The sequence below is a fragment of the Anabrus simplex genome, chromosome 1 (genome assembly GCF_040414725.1).
Source record: "Anabrus simplex isolate iqAnaSimp1 chromosome 1, ASM4041472v1, whole genome shotgun sequence".
Lineage (NCBI taxonomy): Eukaryota > Metazoa > Arthropoda > Insecta > Orthoptera > Tettigoniidae > Anabrus > Anabrus simplex.
In genome coordinates, this window is record NC_090265.1 from 1,649,244,696 (window position 1) to 1,649,262,768 (window position 18,073).

The 18,073-nt window shown below is 41.6% G+C and overlaps 1 protein-coding gene and 2 non-coding genes across 4 annotated transcripts in view; 2 read left to right on the top strand and 1 right to left on the bottom strand.

Moving 5' to 3' along the window:
• Positions 1 to 18,073, top strand: part of LOC136858661 (peroxidasin homolog) — a 990,357-nt gene that overhangs the window by 304,895 nt on the left and 667,389 nt on the right. The gene's annotated exons all lie outside the window — the stretch shown is intronic.
• On the bottom strand, positions 14,151 to 14,227 carry TRNAS-UGA (transfer RNA serine (anticodon UGA)). The gene has a single exon. It is a non-coding gene; the product is annotated as a tRNA-Ser (tRNA).
• On the top strand, positions 14,468 to 14,544 carry TRNAS-UGA (transfer RNA serine (anticodon UGA)). Its single transcript has one exon. It is a non-coding gene; the product is annotated as a tRNA-Ser (tRNA).

An 18,073-nucleotide genomic window follows, 5' to 3' on the forward strand; every position in this document is an offset into this window, starting at 1 on the left:
CACCCGCCCCCTACCTAAATGGCACCGGCATGGAATCTACAGGGTCGCACATGGGTCAAGGAGTATGAAATAAATAGGCGCTGAACTAAAGTAAACTTAAAGGCGTACAAGGGAGGAGAAGCGGGGCATATATAATTAAAAATGAGAACATATTCGAATTAAAATATTTAACTCACAAACCGGTTTATTCAACCTTAATGATGATGGGAAATGACGCACTAAATAACACTAATGAGTTACATTAAAATTTATAAATGTTTGTGGTGGTTTGTTAGGTGGGCATCTGTCCGTTATACTTGATAGAAACGAGTACGTTTATCGCGAAGCGATGTATCGTGACATATAGTGAATGGTAATTTTATCATAACACTGATGCTATATTATCGCTAACACATAAAACTAACATGCGTCCGACAACACATCTGAGCAATCCCTATTCTAATGATGACCTAGATTTCCCAATGAAATGACGTAAAAGAAAAAAAATACACACATATGATACAACACCTGGGTTCGGACCGGCCCTCGCTATTATAGACATCGCCAAGCTGATGGACAGAACCACCACTGATCTTATGTACAACCACACATGACATAAAGAACACATAAATGATACATGATATGCAACAAAATACGTAAAAGGCACCTTGATATTTCTTCTGGCGCTGTAGGCCTCCAATGCCTACGTTGAGCATCGAACTGACAACCTCTAACGATGAAGGCAGGGTCCTGTAATCCCTATCTATATTATACTCGAGCAATTAACCATGATTCATTAGCAAACATTATCGACCGGGTCGCTTGTTAATTATTACACTGCTCTGCCGTGTTAGGTAAATCACATTATTTCGCCGTTCAGAGAAGCCGACTTCTCTTTAACAGCACTGTCGCTCCTTCCTCAGCTTACGGAGCGCCCGCACAAAAAAAAAAAACACAACTGGGCAAGGTCAGACGAAATGCCCCCATTCCACACGCGGTCGACAACCCACCATTAACAGGCGTAACATTTCCTTTCAAAAGGAAACAGTAACTCTTCTCTCGGAAATACTTCTACAATAAACTGCGCTCTCACAGACCCGCGCAAATCACCTTGAATTCAACACATAGTATTTACCCAACAGTATCACGTCATTATCACAACGCGACCCCGGTATTACAATGGTAATCTTTGCCCGATTATTATTATTATTATTATTATTATTATTATTATTATTATTATTCCTGCCATCCTACATGGCTTACCCGCTACATTACTTATACATGGTCATCGTGCGGAATCTATTCAGCAATTACAACACACTTAAGTGCTCGCTCGGCAATTAACATCAGATTACTGACTGCTAGTTAACCGATGGTCATCACGTGGCTATTTTTTCGTCACGCGGCATTACATTCATTAATTAATTACTATTCACACGAATGTATTTGACACACGGATTATGATCACTTCCTGATGAATTTAATCACAATCAATTTAATTTTATCACTTCCAATCTAAGTATTTCAAAGGGTGGAGTTTTGTGGCTGTCAGTTCGGCCGCTGAGCCTCGTAGTTCCGTGCCTTACACACAATAGTACTTACCGTTTTACTTGTCATACACTTATCAAATTAATGATTACTCTAATGACTACTCTCACTGCATTCCCCTAAACTAATTAATCCTGGTCTTCCGACGCAAATAAACAAACAGAATCTCCCAAGAAAGAAATAATTGAATGAATCTCTATCCTATGAAAAGCTAAAGTATTATATCCCTAAATTATTTACAATCAATTACTCAGACCTGTTGCCGGTTTCCTAAACTAAGAATTAATACCTACGCGGCCATTCCGGCGCTCTATTTCAATAGGACTACATCTTTAATCTCTTATAGCGTCAGTTTACAATAAATATTCCCATCCCTCTATGCATGCCAGATAATAAGACTTTGTACTCATCTCTATCACATGATGACCCCTTCGTCAGCTCAGGAGGTCCATCCTGAGCTTACTCCTCCTCCATGGGCACCACGGTGATTAGTTTCATCTCCAGTCCATTTTGAAGTTGAAGACCCATTGTTCGGTGCTGGTGGAGCCGCTGGTAATTAATCCTGTACACACACAACGTCACTGTTTAATTCACACTCCGGTTGACAGCGTTCAATGTGAACGTCCGGTCGCGATCTCGTAAACGACTACGTAAGATTATTGCACTATAGTAATACTAATAATATTACTTTACACATCACGGTTTTCTAAAAAGTTAACACTGGCGTCACAGAGATCAAAACTATACACTGTTTATGCAAATTGTATTATTTCACTTAAAATAGGAGTTAACTTCACTTGAACAAAGAACAAACGAGGGCTTAACCGAGCATAGCTTCGCCGTCGATGAGCCGCTAACCCCGAATGACGCTTGTCCCTTACTGCAGTAGTTTTTACAAGGGAGCGATACCCCTTCCACTAATTTGCGTAGCGCCTATTCCTGGCGTACTCGAGGTAAAATAGTACGGTTAATCGGTGACCAGTATTTAGTTGATGCGATTGAGACATAACCACTCAATTATCCTTCGGTGAATCTCCTTAAATTAATTAAAATCTCTCCTGCTTCCCCCACCATGCGTGGTGAACTCCTTTTCTCGAGGAGGTGTCGTGAGAATAAACAGATGGCCCAGTACTTTTCCACGCAGAAACCACACAGTATTCTTTCTTCTTCTAAATGTTATCAAGAAAGAGGACATTAAACACTCTAAATAAATGTCCCAGTGACATTTATACCTTTTAAATCGGGAGACGACCCCATATATCGAGTTCCATTAATTTTCTAGATCGTAAGTAATTAAGTTGGCCAGTCCGAGTTCAAGATGGCTCCTATATTTCGTTTCGAAAAAGTTGGTTTCCCCTCATTCAGTGAGTCTTGAGGAGGGATGTCTTCTCTCGAGTGATGTCACAGGGAATCCCCATTCATAACCCCTCTCGGGTCTAAGTTGGCTTGGCTTCCTATGCGGGCCCCCGCCACACAAAGGACAATACTGCGCAATAAGTTGCAGACAAAGAAATCTCTTAGAATAATTTTTAAAAGACACAGTTTATCTATCTCAATGATATGAATATTAATTAGTTTCGGTGTTACCTCTATTAATGATATGAATATTAATCGGTTTCAGCATTCTTTCCCTTAAATATCATTGCGTGCGTAATTACGGAGATCAATATCAACCAAAGGTCCTTGGATCATGCCCCTGTCGGGTTCAATATAAACCACTGTTTCTACACTGGCGGGAAAAAGTATCCAGACACCATGAAATAAGGAATGTGCTATATTATTTTTTTTGCTATTTTGTTTTACATCGCACCGACACAGATATGTCTTATGGCGACGATGGGAGAGGAAAGGCCTAGGAAGTGGAAGGAAGCGGCCGTGGCCTTAAATAAGGTACAGCCCCGGCATTTGCCTGGTGTGAAAATGGGAAACCACGGAAAACCATCTTCAGGGCTGTCGACAGTGGGGCTCAAACCCACTATTTCCCGATTACTGGATACTGGCCGCACTTAAGCGACTGCGGCTATTGAGATCGGTAAGGAATGTGAAATATATACGTTTAGGCAATATATTTGTCGAGGTAACAAATTTAATGATTAAAGGTACTAGACTACAGGTTAATATCTGCGCGAGAAATGCCATCGCAAATGTGCCATGCTGGTCCATTAATAACCGCTGTAATGGATGACGCTGTTGTCGTCCAATGATGTTCCATCTGTGTTTGATTGGGTACCGATCGGGGGATCGAGCAGGCAAAGGCAACATGTCGACACTCTGTAGAACACGTTGGGTTACAACAGCGGCATGGGGGCATGCGTTATCCTGTTGGGAGATACCCACTGGAATGCTGCTCATGAATGGCAACACAAGAGGTCGAATCACCAGACGGTCGTACACATCTGCAGTCAGGGTGCGTAGGATAACCACGAGAGTGGTCCTGCCGTCTTAGGAAATTGCTCTCCAGACTAGAACTCACGGTGTAAGTCCAGTGTGTCGACGCCGCAGACAGGTGGAATGAAGGCGCTCACTTGGCCTCCTTCTAACCAACACACGGCTATCACTGGCACCAAGAAAGATCCGGTTTGCATCGGAAAACACAACGAACCTCCACTCCATCCTCCAATGAGCTCTCACTTGACACCAGTGAAGTCGCAGACGACGGTGGTTTGGGGTAAGTGGAATGCACGCTGCAGGGAGTCTGGTTCAGAGCTGTCCTTCGTGTAACCGATTTCAAACAGTTCGTTGCATGACTGTGGTGCCAACTGCCGCTCAAAGCAGACGCAGTCCGCTGCACCACGAAGTGTTGGATCAGAAAAATAAAATATGGATTGACTTAGAAATATGTTTGGTTTTCAAGTTACCTTACGTCGCATCCACGCAGATTGGTCTTATGGCGACGATGGCAAAGGAAAGAGCTAGGAGTGGGAAGGAATTAAGGCCACGGCCGCTTCCTTCCAATTCCTAGGCCTTTCCTATCCCATCGTCGCCATAAGACCTATCTGTGTCGGTGCGACGTAAAGCCCCTAGCAAAAAAAGGAGTGGGAAGGGAGCGGCCGTGGCCTTAATGGAGGTACAGCCCCAGCATTTGCTAGGTGTAAAAATGGTAAACTACCAAAAACCATTTTCAGGGCTGCCGACAACAGGATTCGAACCCACCATCTCCCGAATATACGCTCACAACTATGCGACCCAAACCGCATGGCAAACTCTCTCAGTAATATCTTATTTTAAAGACTCTTAAATTCAATATAATGTCCGAATTAATAGACCAATGAGTCTATACACAATATTAATTAATTAATTAATTAATTTATTTATTTATTTATTTATTTATTTATTTATTTATTTATTTATTTATTTATTTATTTATTTATTTATTTATTTATTTATTTATTTATTTATTTATTTATTTATTTATTTATTTGGGAAACCAAAGCAGCAAGAAGCCGAATTACAAAGTTCCACAATGAAAATATATTTACAATAGAGTAGCACAAGGCAAACATAAACAAAATAAATGTAAGAACAATGAAGGAAAACACCTAATGATAAAAATAGAGAAAAATGAAAAACTAACAAAATAACAAAATAACTGTAGAGACACAACAATTAACAACAAAACATAAAGGCAAAAGAAACAATGAGGAAAACTGAGGGTTGAACGTAAAACGAAGAGAAGAACTTATAGCTAGGCACAGTAAGATAAATACAGACATAACACATAAGTAACGGTATAGTACACTAAAAAGTAAATAAATATTACATTATGTACAAGAGAGGGAACAGCAATGAGAAGAGAGAAAAGGAATGTGAAGAAAACGTACTAGGTTAAGTTGAGGAAGAATCGATTAATGGAGGCATACGAAGAAAAAACGTCCAAGTTCCTGCTAGAAGATAAAGAGGGAGGGTTGGTATGCGGATAAATAAACTTCTTTGAACGAGAGAGAGGCGGGAATACGGATTACGAGACCGCGAAATTTAAAACACTCCAGCATTAACTTTGCAAATAATATTTTTTGATAATACCGAGAGTGAAATATTTTGATTAATTTTTAAATGGTATTGTAGTTATTCTTATGTAATTTAATGCTGTTAGAAAACTCAAAGACAATCATAGAATATTTCAACAAGAGATTTGTAATGTAGAGTACGCTCTCATTGACTCTAATGAGAGCAGGGAAATGTGCTCGAGAACTAGGTTAAATCACCATAATTCCAGGCAGATGACTGGAATATTCCTAACTGAGGCAGGTAAGTTGATTCTACCGCTTCACTCATTGCACAATTACCGTACTGCGTTCCAATTTATTTCCCCCACTCAGAGAATGCACTAGTTCTGATTATACATTTCAAGTGAATAGAGCAAATATTATCGAATACAAGCAGAGATTTGACTTGCTAGGCTAAAGAAACAAGCAGTACCTTCTATGATAGCTGTAAATTGTCTGATTGGTTCAAATCAATTTTTCTGCTGCATAGCATATTTAATTCACTTGTGCACCTAACTGACAGATACAGTATTAAATTGTCACTTCAAACTTATAATAATAATAATAATAATAATAATAATAATAATAATAATAATAATAATAATAATAATAATAATAATAATAATAATAATAATAATAATAATAATAATCATAATAATAATATGTTTGGAATTCTTTGGACACATTCTAGGACGGAATGAAATGGCGTATGGCTTTTAGTGCCGGGAGTGTCCGAGGACAAGTTCGGCTCGCCAGATGCAGGTCTTTTGATTTGACACCCGTAGGTGACCTGCGCGTCGTGATGAGGATGAAATGATGATGAAGACGGCACATACACCCAGTCCCCGTGCCAGCGAAATTAACCAATTATGGTAAAAATTCCCGACTCTACCGGGAATCGAACCCCGGACCCCTGTGACCAAAGGCCAGCACGCTAACCAGTTAGCCATGGAGCCGGACTTTAGGACGGATAACAGTAGACTTACAAGAAAATTATTCAATGTAATAAATTCCCAAGATTGGAGAATAATTTGGCTGGAATAAACAAGAAAGGAATTTAATGAATTGAACATTGGTAAGACATCTTGAAAAATCACGAAGTATTCGAGACTTCAGTAAATAAACATAAATTTATGGTGATAACTAGCAACAGGACTGGTACAAAGTGGTCAGAAGAACGGAAGGGGCATCGCAGTGAGCTTTTGAATATATTTTGGTAGAATGAAAGTCATTAAGCTGATGAAGAAGTTCGAACGCGCTCTGTGAATGGGGATGACGAAACAAAAATAGTAATAACTATTATCATCATCATCATCATCATCATCATCATCATCATCATCATCATCATCATCATCATCATCATAAGTCCTGAGTTACCGAATGAAGGCATTGTAATGTAAGGGCCGGACTGAGCAGCTCACGCGGTATAGTGCCAACCTTCTGAGCCCAACTGCGCTGGTTCGAACCTGGATCAGTCCGGATGAATTTGAAAGTATTCAAATAGGTCACCTTGTGTCAATAGATTTACTGCTACGTAAAAGAACTTCTGCAGGACCAATTTCTGACAGCTCGGGTCTCTGAAATCCATAAAAATGCAGTTCTTCTTCTTCTGCCTCTAGTCCCTATCCGTTGTGAGCTGCTTGAAGCAACTCTGCCGATGTCTTGGGAGTCCAGTCTCCTGTCAACAGCTCTCTCTCCAGGCATCTTTCCTTGCAGTATTTCTTGCAGTAGATTTTACCCGTTTCTGTTACTATTATTATTATTATTATTATTATTTTAATTTGACGCCACCTACGATACCTACACATCAATTCCGACGTTCTATTACACTCTACCAGATGGCAAAGTAAACCGGATGTTTGTTTTGTAATTTATGGCGAAATTTATCCGACATCCTACGGTATGGAGTATCGAGTGTACTTTTTCTGCCCTTTAATACTGTGACCACTCTGCCGGGTTTGAACCCGCGATCTTATGATCTGGAGGCTTACACTCTACCCCTGATCCACAAAGGGAGATAATAATGACTTTAAGCTAACTGACTATTGTTGTTAGTTGAGATGTTTCTTCTCATAGCACTGATCTCTGATAGATATTCATATCGTTTCAGTTACAAAACCTAACCAATTAACTACGGGTATACAACAAACAACTACCGTAACTATTTTTACCGTTTACAGAGACGCCGAGATGCCGGCATTTTGTCCCCCAGGGTTTCTTTTACGAGCCAATAAATCCACCGACACGAGACTGGCGTATTTGAGGGCCTTCAAATACCACCGCGCCAAACCGGGATCGAACCCTCCGACTTGAGGTGAGAAAGCTAGCGTTATGATGTCTGTGCTACTCGACCTGGATAGGGTATAAAACAAGAGCTGGTGCCTTCATGTATCCATTATCAAGTCTCATTTCATTGTTTCTCATTTTCATGCCAGTGATGAAGACAGCCAGAAAAACGGAATACTGCCAAAAACTCCCGGCTAAGGATTCGAAACTGGAGATCTGAACCACGAGACCGTAAGCATTTTTTCAGCCGTGGGGAACTTTTCTTTGGAATATATCAGTTATATCTGATGATGCAAATGAAATATCACACACAGGATTTACATTTAAATTGATAAAGTTGTCAATGGAAGTTTTTGGCCCTTTAATTTGAAAACATTATTGATCTACTCGAGCCTCCGCGGCTCAAACGGCAAAGCGCCGGCTTCTCACCGCTGGGTTCTATGGTTCAAATCCCGGTCACTTCATGTGAGGCGGCTATCTCTGACATCTTTCATTCCAGCAACGCTCTCCAGTATGATTTCATCTGTCAGTCATTAATCATTGCCCCAGAAGAGTGTGACAGGCTTCGGCAGCCGGCATAGTTTCTATCCGCTCCGCTAGATGGAGTCTTCGTTCATTCCATTCCGGATCCGGTTGAAACTTAAAACAGGCTGTGGATTTTCACTTTCATTGATTTTCATTCACCTGTTTAATAATATTACTATGTGACATTATAAATTTCGTTGGCAATTGCATTTTTTCGTAAAGGTAAGTCTGCGTCTCTCCAAGGGTACCGCTAGTAATATTAGGCAATTTTTAAAGTTATAATTTGAATTCCCATAACAATACTTACAACTGTTCTGGTTCTTTTCAGAATGGTTATTGTACTGGCCTTTGTTAAAGAGGACCCCTCGTTCAATTTTTAACTTTGTATATTTATTTTTCTAACTCGATGACTGTGCCTTCATCTGCATGCAAATAACCATACAACGCGCCACCACAGGAAATCACCATATTTAATACCTCCCTCCACATAGGGCTGGCAGCGAGAAGGACATACGTGCGTAAAACTAGTTTAAATTTTCCTGGAGTAACAACTCCAGTAAATTGGGATTAAAATCCAGGGAGATGCAGGAGGAGAAGAAGAAGAAAAATTGTAGCTACGAATAAAGTTTGAGTTGCTGTTCATTTTGTATTTCCTGGCCAAGGTTCCCGTTCAACAAATTTAAATTTTAGATAGCCTCATGGTCGAGTGATATAGTATTCAATAGTATCTGTCTCTCGTCTATGATAACCTAATATTATTTCCTGCACGATTTATTCAACTGTACCAGTATAGTTCCATCTCGAAGTACTCATCCATTTGAAGATAATTTCGATGTGTGAAATGAAACGAAAGGTGACACAACAGCTGCGCCCTGTACGTCACACCGGCTCTGGCAGCGAGGTCGTATATTCAAATTTTATTCGCTACATAGATTCTGTCCGACATGTTATACGTCTTTGGCACTAGCGCCGCTTGGAAAAGGGTGGACCGCAGTATTCTTATATGATTGTATGCTTTGAGTGATTCATTTGAAATATAATTACTTATGGTGGAAAGAACTGCGCCGGCCCCCTCGGTGTACAAGTAGCGTTCCTGTCTCTTACCCGTAGCGCCCGGGTTCGATTCCCGGCCAGGTCAGGTATCCTTTTACCTAGATTTTAGGGCTGGTTCGAGGTCCACTCAGCCTACGTGATTAAAATTGAGGAGCTATATGACAGTGAGATAGCGGCCCCGGTCCAGAAATCCAAGAATAACGGCCGAGAGGACTCGTCGTGCCGACCACACGACACCTGGTAACTGCAGGCTTTCGGGCTGAGCAGCTATCGCTTGGTAGGCCCTGGCCCTTCGGACTGTTGCGCCATGGGGTTTGGTTTGAAAAAAAGAACATGTTTGCAAAAATTGAAAACATGGACACAGCTTCTACGTAAGGATAAGTGACACAGATCTAATAACTGGATTTTGACCAAAAGTGTTCATTTTTCTTCTCATATTGGACGAAGGTAATTAAAACGAAACGTAATGTAGCTGTGGCGAGTAATATCGTAGGCACTAGTCAATTATCCCGCTGCCGTAAATAGAACGAGTTTGAAACCCTCTCACATGAGCTGGGCTTTTGAAGTTATGGAACACTTCCGCAACAACAAACATCACAGGCTCAAATCAGCCATAAGAGTTACTCTGAAAGAGCTTCAGAAATATGTATTTGAAGAACTCTCATGCGTACCGGGCACTAGATCACTGAGAAGAGCTGACGTCCTTGTTATTAAAACGCCGATACATACTCGGATCCACGATTACATTTCAAACAACGGCAGACAAAGCTAAGGAAACTGATTCAGAAAAGAAGTCCTTTTGCGAGTCTTGAAAACGGTACATGCTTGGGAAGCCTGGAATATTGTAGTGGGAGGTCAGCGAATCATAGCTTCATAGCTGAATAGTCAACGAGCATGAAGTCATGGAGTACGGAAAGTTCTCCCTATTACAATAGTTACGAAATAAAACCTCTGTGGTGTAGTGGTTAGTGTGTTTAGCTGCCAACCCCCTAAGCCCCAGTTCGATTCCCGGCTCTGCTGAGAAATTTGAAAAGTGTTACGAGGTTTGGAACGGGGTCCACTCAGCCTCGGGAGGTCAACTGAGTAGTGAGGTGTTCAACTCCCACCTCAGCCATCCTCGAAGTGGGTTTCCGTGATTTCCCACTTCTCCTCCAAGCAATGCCAAGATAGTACCTAACTTAAGGCCACGGCCACTTCCTTCCCTCTTCCTTGTCTTTCCCTTCCAATCTTCCCATCCTCCCACTAGGTCCCTATTCAGCATAGTAGGTGAGGCTGTTTGGATGAGGTACTGGCCCTCCTCCCCAGATGTATCCCCGACCCAAGTCTAACGCTCCAGGACACAGCCCTTGAGCCTATAGAGGTGGGATCCCTCACTGAATCCGAGGAAAAAGTCAAGCCTGGAACGTAAACTGATTTAAAAAAAGAAAAGTTAACATCAAAATATGTTTGGCTTGGGGTGTTAAATAGCGCCGTTCAGTGGGCGAGTATGAGATCATCCCGTCTCCACTTCTATTACTCGGCCCGTTTGATCAGGGAACGAGCCTTCTTCTAGAATGAACAGGGATTAAACGAGTCTGTATAAAATCGAACCAGACTCATTACTGCTCGATCAGAGTGGGCCATATTTGAAGAGTGAGCGGTGTGTGTGTGTGAGAGAGAGAGAGAGAGAACCTAAACTGGAAATTCGATCACAGTCTTGCTACAGCAGTCCACTCAGTTGTGCAGTCACTCAGTGGGTGATCCGAGTGTGAGTTGTTGTGAGTGATACTTGCAGTAATAGTGAAATGAAGACTGTACAGTACATATGTTCCGAGAAGCGATGTATATGGTAGTAGTTGACTAATGAGTGAATCAGTTAAACTTCAGAGTTCGATCTGTCCGAGCTCGTTTCTGTTCATTGTACTCAGACAGCATGGACAGTTCGGTAAACTCATTTTTTCAAAGAACCTGAACGTCGTTTGGTTTCTGGAACGCTCATTGATCAGAGTTCTCGAGCAGAGGTTTGATCGTGTGTAGACTTAAGCCTGGACCATCCCTTATAAATGATTTTGAACTAATCTACACGTGGTTCTGCACAGCTCTGGTGTTTAATACAATGCCATCGGTTACATCAGAGTGCAAAGACGCGAAATTAAGTCGACTGCATTTTCAGTTCATTTCGATTGCAAAATTCCTTCCGTGAATACCTAACAGAAGTGCAGCATTTAATAGGATGCAAAGGTTATCTTATTCAATATCGCGTCCCCATATTTTATGTGGGAATAGTTGGGGGTCCGTAAGATAAATTTAGGACGTGTTAGGGAATTAAGAACAGATAACTTTCCTACCATTTCGATTGTGCCTGCTTTTCTTACCCCACAATGGCTGAATCAATTTTTATTCTAGTAACCTGTACCCCACCATTTGCTTTTCGTGACCCCTCCACCAAAGTCAGTCCACGCCCACAGCTTCATACATCGAATTCAGTACCAACTTTGTCTTGATCCCTTCGCCACGAGTGTCTTCTAAACTACTTGAAACAGCAATCATTTCTTTCTTAATTCGTTTAAATTCTAGGGTTGACACTTCCCTCAGAATCAGCGAGGGATCCCACCTCTACCGCCTCAAGAGCAATGTCATAGAGCGTGAGACTTTGGATCGGGAAATACAACTTGGAAGGAGGACCAGTACATCGCCCATGCGGCCTCGTCTGCTATGTTCAAAAGGGGCCTTAGATGTGTGTGTGTGGGGGGGGGATGAGAGACCGGAGGGGATTGACAATGAAGAGGGAAGGAAGTAATGGAATGGTTGTGGCCTTAAGTTAGGTACCATCCCGGCATTTGCCTGGCGAAGGAGAGGGAAACCACGGGAAACCACTTCGAGGAAGGCTGAGGTGGGAATCGAATCCCCCTCTGCACAGTTGACCTCCCGAGGCTGAGTGGACCCCGTTCCAGCCATCGTACCATTTTTCAAATTGCGTGGCAGTGCCGTGAATCGGACCCTGGCCTCCAGGGGTGGCAGCCAATCACATTAACCACTACACCACAGAAGCGGACACCAGCAACCATTCTCATTTTTATTAAGCTTATGATATTTTCCTCAGTTCTTAATCCCGTACAGAAAAATGAACAATTTAAGGATAGCTTTACCGGTGGATTCATTTAATTTCCACATAATATTGTCAATTGCAACTGCGGCGAACTCACTGATCCACTTATTCTAGTTCTACATTCACTTCCTTGCGTTCAGTTCTCTTAAGATTCTTACCAAGTGGTATCATCTCAGTTCTGGAAGTACTAACTTTCATATCCTCATACTTCACTCTCCAACTTTCTGCGCAGATCACAATCAGCATAATTTACCGGGACTTGAACCTAGGACACTCAGAGTGGTATCCACCGACCGGGATGATCGTGCGGGTTAACACGCTACGGCTACGCTCACAACCACTGCATTCGGGAGACGAGTGGTTTCGAAACCCCGCAGTCGGCTGTCCTGAGAATTGTTTTCTGTGGTTTCCCGTTTTCACCTCAAGGAAAATGTCGAGAAAATTCCTATTCATAGACCACAACCGATTCGTTCCACCTCCTTACCCAGTTTCATTCATCATCATTCATATCATCTTCATTAGCTCTTCAAATGTGTTGACGTTAGGAAGAGCATCCGGCCGCAAAAACATGCCATATAATTTAATCTCATCCCATCCCCGGTCCGGTATCAGGAAACGTAACTAAGGGATATACACTCAGATTGGTATTCGGATGGCTATACCTCCTCAAAAATTGCAATGCAAATTATTATTAGAGCGATCAATCTTGGCTTACTCCACCAGATAATTTTAGCTATATTCAGGCAAGATTTTCTGGAAGGATCTTCATAATTGACAGGGCTTAAACACCTGCCTCGCTTGTACTTGAATTGTAAAGTTATCTCTCCACTTGTTTGGAGCAATGAAGTTATCTGTCCAGTTGCGTGCATCGTGCGCTAATGAAGTGATCTCAGAACAGCTGACAGGGCCATCACTCAAATGGGTGCCACCCACACCTCGCCCAGTTGCGAATTAAAAAGTAAGTGAAAGCGTTGTGCGGGAGAAGGACGCGGACGTTTCGTTTCGCGCCCACACGCGAGGAATACGCCGCATACAATTATAGCTCTCTTGGCTATCCTATGCTAACAGGAGCGTAGCCATTGGCAGCAGTAGAGACTTCCCGGCCAACCTTTTGACACCTGAACCTTAGAGACCAACACTCTGCAGCATTATTAGTCGCGGCCGATGACCTTCGATGTTAGGCCCCTCAAAACAACAAGCATCATCATCATCATCACCATTATTAGTCATGGAATGTAATACTGTGTACGTAACAAAAGAGAAGCATTCAGAAATAATATTGTTTGTCTCATTTATAAATATGCGAAGCAATATTTTCTTGGCGTGAGAGTAAAGTTGATATTCAAAGACACCTTTGTTCACAAACAATACAATTTACGTTTCCATTCTGTGATTAATGGTCTGATATTTACTCTCTAGCTATTCGTTGGCAGGCAAATGCCCCATTATTACTGGCAACGACCTGATTAGAAACTGACCCTGTGTTTGAGTCATAAGTACAAACATTGTTTCTTCTAGTTACTGGTACGACCCTGAATACATATGACGTCAACCTATTGTCCTGTTTCAAAAATAAAAAAAGATCAAGTTGAAAATTTGATCGAAACAGACTTTCAAAGTATTAGGTCGTGTCACGTACATGTAGTACGTGTTGAAGAGATGTTAAGTACAGAACAAAAATGGCCAGCCGGACACCAGTGGGATCCGAACCCACAACCTCCCGATTTCACGTCGGTTGCTCTACCAATTGAGCTATGGTGGCCTAGGCCATCTTTGTTCTGTTTGAAAGGATCTGAGCTACAGGTCTGGCACTGCTGCTAGCACACTGTAGAGTGCGTTTAAGTCGCCCGTTGTGGGGCATGTCAATGAATATTGAATTTTCACGACCGCATTGTAATCGAAACAGACTTTCAACGGGCGACTTAAACGCACTCTACAGTGTGCTAGCAGCAGTGCCAGACCTGTAGCTCAGATCCTTTCAAACAGAACAAAGATGGCCTAGGCCACCATAGCTCAATTGGTAGAGCAACCGACGTGAAATCGGGAGGTTGTGGGTTCGGATCCCACTGGTGTCCGGCTGGCCATTTTTGTTCTGTACTTAACATCTCTTCAACACGTACTACATGTACGTGACACGACCTAATACGTTGAAAGTCTGTTTCGATTACAATGCGGTCGTGAAAATTCAATATTCATTGAAAATTTGATGTTTGTAACTGAGGTAGTATTTAATGAACGTCTTTGCTGGCAAATATTAAAATATGTTTTCATGTGAAAATGTTCGCTTCTTGTACGTAGGAAGTTTTCGTACAACTTACACATGCATACTACCTGAAGCAGCAGTGCAGTGAGGTACTTAGGACTGTTTCTTGCACATTACGCACGTAGAATACCGAACGAGGTTGGGCGTGCGGTTAGGGGTGCGCAGCTGTGAGCTTGAAATTCATAAGATAGTGGGTTAGAACCCCACTGTCGGCAGCCCTGAATATGATATTCCGTGGTTTCCCATTTCCACACCAGGTAAAGCTGAGGTTATGCCTCAATTAAAACCACGGCTGCTTTCTTCCCACACCTAGGCATTTCCTATCCCATCGCCGCCATAAGAACTAGCTTTAGGCTAACGGTGCGACGGAAAAGCAAATAATAACATTGAATCTACAAACTGTATAAATACCAGCCCGCAGTGATAAGAACAGACAGATTTGAAGAAAAAGAAGAAGATGGAAAAGAAAGAGTAGCAATCATGAAAGGAGTGCGGCAAGGCTGCAGGCTGTCCTCCTTCCTTTTCAATGTATATGTTGAGCAGGCAGTAAAAGGAATTTGGTAAGAAAATCACAGTCCAGGAAGAGGATATACAAACCTGAGGATTGCCGATGATATTGTTATTTTACCTGAGACTTTAGAAGATCTGGAGAAATGCTGAATGGTATGGGCAGACTCTTGTGGAAGGAGTACAGGATGATAGTAAATAAGTCGAAAATAAAATAAGGGGGGTGCAGTCTAATGAAAACCCGAGCTCGATAGCTGCAGTCGCTTAAGTGCGGCCAGTATCCAGTATTCGGGAGACAGTGGGTTCGAGCCCCACTGTCGGCAGCCCTGAAGATGGTTTACGTGGTTTCCTATTTTCACACCAGGCAAATTCTGGGGCTATACCTTAATTAAGGCCACGGACACTTCCTTCCCACTCCTAGACCTTTTCTGTCGCATCGTCTCCATAACACCTATCTGTGTGGGTGCGACGTAAAACAAATAGCAAAAAAAAAAAAAATCAGTCTAATGAAATAAGGTGATGCAGGAAATATTAGATTTAGGAAATGGTCTTAAAGGAAGTAGATGACTATTGTTACATGGGTAGTATAGTAACCAACCCTGGCAGAATTAAGAAGGACATAAAACGCAGGCTAGCACAAGCAAGGAAGTCCTTTCTTAAGACAAGGAATTTGCTCACCTTGGAGATTCATAAATGAATTAGAAATATCATTTTGAAGACTTTCACCTGGTGCGTGGCATTGTATGGAAGTGAAACATGGACGATAACGAGCTCAGAAAGAAAATAGAAGCTTTTGACATGTGGTGTTACAGAAAAATGCTGAAGATGAAGTGATATAACGAATCACAAATAATGAGATACTGAATCGAATTGGTGAGAAGAGAATTATTAGGCGAAATTTGAACAGAAGAAGGAATAGAATGATAGGACACATCTAAAGATACCCAAGACTTGTTCAGGTGGTTTTTGAGGGAAATGTAGGTGGTAAACACGTTAGGGGTAGACCATGGTATGAATATCACAAGCAGATTAGAGTAGATGTAGGATGTAGTAGTTACGTAGAAATGAAAAGATTAACACAGAATAGGGGGGCATGGAACGCTGCATCAAACCAGTCTATGTCCTGGTGACAATAATAATAATAATAATAATAATAATAATAATAATAATAATAACACATTTTACGGACTAATTATTTCTTATCCGATCACTTTCTGCATCAGGAAGTTAGGCACATTGGCTGAATGGTCAGTAGACTGTCTTTCTATTCAGAAAGACCTGGCTTCGATTCCAGGCTGGACTGGAAGTTTTATCTGCATATTATGGTTAATTCCTTGAACTTGAAGATCGGATGATTTGCTCTTCTTAATACACATCTCTTCATCATCATAAGACACACATCACTACCAATTACGACAGAAACACACAGACTTGACTTACGAAACGTCATCTGAACGTAAAACCGGGCAACTTTAATATAAAGTGCGAAATCGTGCTCGAGTTCTTAAACTAAGCGGTAACGTCGCCACAAGACCTATCCGTGTCGGTGCGACGTAAAACAAATAGCAAAAACCTAAGCAATAATAATAATAATAATAATAATAATAATAATAATAATAATAATAATAATAATAATAATAATAATAATAATAATAATAGCTCAACTTAAACTCATGGTATAATTCTCCATTAATGCCTTGGCCTACCACGACGATTGCTGCCCAGTCACATGGCCTGCATATACTGGAATACAGCGTGATGGCATCCTCTGTCTATTGCTTTGCTATCTTGATCATGTTCACTACTTCTCTCCTGCGTTGTCCTCACGAGTCTGAGTGAAAACGTCCCAGCCCTCAGTGCAGAATTAAAAACTCTGTACTGGCGAGAAATCAAACCTGGGGCTTCTGGGTAAGATTCTGAGAAGCTACCCTTACATTACGGGACTGGTCAACAAAAACACAACAACAACAAAACTCTACTACTATTACTAATAAAAACAATAACTTTTTTGTATTACTCCAATTCTGTGCTACCCTAATCTCTACTGATCGAAGAGTTTTAAAAATGGGTCGTCGTTCCATATCTGAATTGTGGCATTCACCGGAAACCTACAAATTACGAAACTTTTCTTAGTTATGGGAGCTCTAGGAAAGAAAATCTATTCGGTGCTACAACTACAAGATGAAATAGGAAAGTGGAAGGGATTGAAAAGGTGCTCGTAACTTCACAAAAGTTCTGAAGTCGTTTAAATTTATTCGAATAAAACGACTGCAATTTGTAATTGAAATTGAAATCCAGATTCTCGCTTGCTATTCATGTTCCGTAACTCTTTTCCTCACCCACAGATCGTGCCTGCACCGTCAAACCTTCAACTGCACCTGTGTCAAGATTATAAATAACGTAGGCATTCTATTGTGCCTGGAATGTATTACTGCTAAGAGATCGTGAAAATAATGTACACGTAACTGACGTATATTACATGTGTCAGTTTAAATAATTCCTGGAATCGATCTATATGTGGAGGATATAATATAATTTTGACGTAAGTACTGCACCCATATCCAAATTGAAAGAAGGGCACAGTACATATAAGTCAGCCTGTTTGGTGTAGTGGTTAGTGTGATTAGTTGCCACACCGGGATGCTCGGGTTCGATTCCCGGCTCTGCCACGAAATTTGGAAAGTGGTACGAGGGCTGGAACGAGGTCAATTGAGTAGAGGTGGGTTCGATTACCTCCTCAGCCATCCTCGAAGTGTTTTTCCGTGCTTTCCTACTTCTCCTTCAGGCAAATGCCGGGATGGTACCTCACTTAAGGTCACGGCTCCTTCTTTCCCTGTT